The 5,028-nt window shown below is 40.0% G+C and overlaps 1 protein-coding gene across 1 annotated transcript in view; it reads left to right on the forward strand.

The window, feature by feature from the left end:
• The first annotated feature begins 3,188 nt into the window (after nucleotides 1-3,188).
• LOC109509045 (neuroligin-2-like) overlaps nucleotides 3,189-5,028 on the forward strand; it is a 54,929-nt gene continuing 53,089 nt past the window's right edge. Inside the window, exon 1 of the mRNA XM_019858974.1 lies at nucleotides 3,189-4,059. The gene's annotated coding sequence lies outside the window, so the exon portion shown is untranslated. The remainder of the gene's footprint in view (nucleotides 4,060-5,028) is intronic.

A 5,028-nucleotide genomic window follows, 5' to 3' on the forward strand; every position in this document is an offset into this window, starting at 1 on the left:
CAAATGGTGAAAATTCACACCACATTATACAAGACAAATGAACATATTGTCTTCCAACACAGCTATGCTGTCCCTCTCCCACTTCATCTTGTGGCGTTTCCAGGCTAAATGAGTCACATCAGACCTCTTTTGTGGGATACAGCTTATTGTGTCTTGTGGACACTTCGGAAATGGTCACGCAAACACCCTGGAAATGTAATTTTATTTTGCTTTAGCTTTTATCATCTATCTTCATTTTTTTTTAATGCCCGCAGAGTTGCAGTGTCCCTTCACAATTGTTCATGAAGCCATCCTTTTGCACATGAGCCCCGGTGCTCCTCTCACGAGTCCTTCATGCGTACCATATCCACACCTGGTCAGAATGATGCGAATACTAGACCAAAATTGACATTCTCTCAATCAAACTGACAAACAAAACTGGTCGGGATCAGGCGGTGACAGAGATAAGAAATAATGCAATTTCATCAGTGACCCATCAGACCTTCATGGACTGTAAGAGCTACAAATCATGTCAAGACCATGTAACCACTGCCGTCAAGACTGCAGATATTCCCAGAATATAGTGCTTGCATTCTTACGGACTTTATGAGGTTCTCGAAAAGGTCTAGTCCATTTTTTATGAACATTTTTAGCGTACAGTCACGATTCAATTCGAACCAATTCACTTTAACAAAGAGTCGATAAGTAGAATTTTCCATGGTTGCAATTGAATTCAAGAACAATATTTGACTCGTCTACTATATTCCAATCAGATTCAATTTCAAGATTATTAATTGATCCATTGACTCGCAATCCAAGCGAAGAGTCTGTTTAGAATCTATCTTAGATTCACTCAGGATAAAAAAAAAGTACCATAATTATGAATAAAATGTATTCAAGTTTTTCACAGACAAAGTCATAAGGTGTTGAATAATATGTAACCAAATTGTAACATCTACCAATTGAATTGAATATACCTTATAAGAGAACAAGTATTCGATTTGACAAATTAAGTGCAATTATATTTAACATGGATTAAGGTGCTGGCAACTTCTATGACTAGTTTTTTTTTTTTTCTTTTTATGCACCATCTGGCGTAGGAACATATTTTATCTTCAAAGATAAATTTTGTGTAGCCCACATTTTTTATTGGAACCGAAATCTACCCTTCTCCCTTATTTGCAGACTATATTTTATACACGCTTCCCAAACTATGATTGCAACAACAGGCATTGTTTCGTTGAAGAGCAAGGAAAAAGGGAAGCGTAATCATGCTGTTGTTTTGAAGGGTAAATGACGCTTGAAAAGCAATCGTTCATCCCGTTTCTCTTCACATCTGCAGGCCACACTTTTTGTTTTCGAGGGCAGGAGTCAGATCCAAGGAGAGTAACTTGAGTATCAGTTATGATTAATTTACAATTAAACATACTAGAAAATATATCCATAGGATAGATGGTTATTTTTGATTGTTTGATTTGTATTTGCTCACTAACAAAGAAATGACCTAATTGTTTAATGAGTATGGTAAAAAAAAATCTGCAAGTAACGCACAATGTTAAAGTTGTAAAATGTTGTGCACTTTATTGACTGGATTGAAAGATAAAGGATGACAAATAAATAATGAACCAACAACTTTTCAAACAAGAAATCACAAAAGGAAGGACGTAGTTCTAAGGCAGATTGACAATGGCCTTGCTACTGCCAAGCGCAACAAGCTTTCAACTTTGTCAATCTGTGCTCCTCAGAGCAATATGAACCAATTTTTGTTGAGGAAAAGAAAAAAAAACATCTTGGATCTCTGTGAAAAGGTAATTGGACCACTTGTTAAATCAGAGATTAATTGTGGCCAGTCAGTTTTTTTTTTTGGGAAAGCTGATTTAAACAAAATGAAGTCAGCCAAAAGATCTCAAAACTTTGCCGCAATATGCCAGGATGCAAAGAAATTCAAACACAGATGAGAAATAAAGTGATTAATGTTTTTCACTTTGGAAAGGGCCACAGAGTTCTTCCTTAAACTTTCGAACTCCAGCAAAGAAAAAATTGAGAAAAACATGGAATAGTAGTGAATAGGCAGCCTACAACAATCACACTAAGAGCACAGCGACGACTCATCCCACAGATCACAAAGGAACCCAGGACAACATCTAAAGAACTGCAGGCCTTCCTCACTTCAGTTCAGGTCAGTGTTCAGGACTCAACAATAAGGTAGAGACTGGGCCAAAATCACATCCATGGCAGAGTTCCAAATAAAAAACTAATGCCGAATAAAAATAACATAAACAGTGTTTGAAATTGAAAAAAAAAAACATTGAGTGAACTCAAAATTCCAAAGCAACAAACTTAAATAACATTTTCAGTTGGACAATTCAACAATGATTTGAAGTGTTACTATGGCGAAAATAGACTTTACCGCATTTCACAACAAACAAATAAGAATTTGCAGAACTAAATGTCGTTTGTATTGTCTCCCATCTTAAAATATGAGTAAAAACAACTCAGAAAATTGTTTTGGAGCAAATAACTTGCTTGCTTTGTTCTGCTAATATTGTTTCCATCAATGTGAATAATTCATATTTTAAATGTGTTCCAACTGACATAACTGTTTTAATCACCACCCTCAAAAAAAGTGAAGACTTGATGTACTTGGTCAAAAAAAAAAAAATAAAGAAACAAAAAATAAAACATCTGAATAATCCCCAATACTTTTGGGAGAGTATTCTATGGGCAGAGCAAAGTTGAACTTTTTGGAAGGTGCGTGTCTTGTTACATCCGTAGTAAATGTAACACAGCATTTAAAGAAAAAGAACAATACCAACAGTCAAACATGGTGGTGGTAGTGCGATAGTTTGGGGCTGCTGTGTTACTTCAGGACCTGTATGATTTTCTGTGATTGATGGAAACACAGATTCTGCCCTTTACCAGATAATTCTAAGGGAGAATGTTTGACCAGCACAACACTTTGTGTCTGCAACTGAGCAACCACTAAGTCATCTTCTGAATAGCTGCAAAAAAGGATGTTTTTTTTTTTTTTTTTTTTGAATTGTTTTTTTTTAGCCTGGACTTGACTCTGATTGAAACACTGTAGCATGACCTCAAAAAAGCAACGTGCGCTCAAAAACCTGCAGTATTTCTGAATCAAAACAATTTGGTTCTGTAACGATCTTAACCCCCCTTACATAGCCTGGGATGATGACTTTGGTTTTTCACATAATGACGTCAGCAGAGTGTCACTGAGTTCTGCGTCGGACCTCCTCGTCATGACAACGAGCTTGAAATATTGAAGCAGCGTCCTATGAGAGCGAGCGGAGAGAGAAGCGTTGATGGAGAGCCTTTTCTGCAGCGTGTAATCACCGCATCCTTACATGCGCATTAATGCTCACATTATAAAGCCATGAACATCCAAAGCGTTGTCAGTGAACCCGTATTTTAGCCAATCTGGTACCTAGAGAGAGAGGGAGAGAGAGGAGGAGAGAGAGGGAGCGAGCGAGAGCGAAGAGACCCCACGCAAGCGCGTAAAAAAAGGAGGTTGGAACGATTTTGTGGGGTGTCTATTTCACATATAAAGCCAGGCTGATGTGAGTTTTGTTTTTTTTAATTGTTTTTTTTTTAAGGGAGCCTGTCGGTCCGGTGCATGGGAAAGCTATTCTGGATAATGAGCGGACCAGAGAGGACGCGCAGAACCCCCCCGTTGACTGCAAACAACGCGCAATTTTGACGCCATTGCATTGCGCTTCGATTTGTTTATTTTTTTCCCCTGCGCGAATCATTCTCGCGTTGACATTTCAACATCAAAAAAAGTGCTCTCTTCAAACATATCAGCGTGTCTTTTGAACGGAATGAGAGGAGGCGGAGGAGGAGGAGGAGGTGGAATAAGGGGCTGCTGTGCTTTTTTGGGGGGGTGGAAACGCCGGACGGAACCCGGGAAGGTGTGCTGATGTGCCAATGCCTGTGCGTCTCCTGAGAAATATTCACGTCCGCGCAAGAAATGGCCTAGTTACAAACACCGGAGAGGATACTGAAGGGACTTTAACTCGGTTAGGAGCGCCGTCATCTTTGGAAATGCGTTGCTGTTTTCTGAAGGTAAGACATATGTTGAGCCCCCCCCCCCCCCTTTCCACCACCGCGGTGTGAGACGTTTGCGGACTATCTTGGATGTTCATGTGTGCGCAATCCGCACCGCTCTGTTGGTGACTTAGCACATTGCGCACGAATAGTCCATCTTGACGCACTGTCACCATTGTGGGGCAATGGGAATCGGAGTGCGAATCACTTTGTTGTCACATAGCACCGACCGAGTCGTGTCTTTTCCCGTGGGAAACCCAGCTCGGCCTTGCCTGTTGATAAAGTGTCACATCTTCACAGCAGCCGCGACTTCATGCATTTAGTACCCAGTCCCTGTCACCACTATTAAATGGTGATGCCTGTTTTTTTTAATTTTTCTTCCCCCAGCATTTCCCATTCCATTTTGCATCTTATCATCAGGCCTTCATCCCACGAACAGATCAGTTGTTTAATAACAAGACATGAATCAATCGGCTCAATAAAATTCTGTCAGATCTCACTTGGTGATGGTGTCTTCTCTGGTGGAAAACATCATAAACTCTGAGACTGACACTGTGGAAACACTGTAACACAGACACACAAAGCCAGTGTCGTACAAGATCCAGACAGGGAATTAAATGCACAGTCGCTGATGATCCAGGGAGGGCTCCATTAATATTCAGTGGTGGTTGGCCAGGGCTTGGTTAATGGTAGACAACAAGACCTCTGTTCTGACAGGTCATTGATGAAAATGGTACACATCAAATTTCAGAGGATGAAGTTGGGGTTTCTTCTCCTCGGTCAAAGATGGACTCCTTTAATGCAATAGGTTGTAATCTTAAAACACAATTTTTTCAACTTCTCTTATGCGTCCGGAATCAGCATCTTAATCACGACAAATTTCATATACAGTGTGACCAAAAAATTTAAACGCAAACCAAAATCCCTGGTATGAAAATTACTATTTCTGTTTTGGAAACCAGCATTCCCCCCCCCCCCCCCCCCCCC

This window comes from Hippocampus comes, unplaced genomic scaffold (genome assembly GCF_001891065.2).
Source record: "Hippocampus comes isolate QL1 unplaced genomic scaffold, H_comes_QL1_v1.1 scaffold66, whole genome shotgun sequence".
NCBI classification, from domain to species: domain Eukaryota; kingdom Metazoa; phylum Chordata; class Actinopteri; order Syngnathiformes; family Syngnathidae; genus Hippocampus; species Hippocampus comes.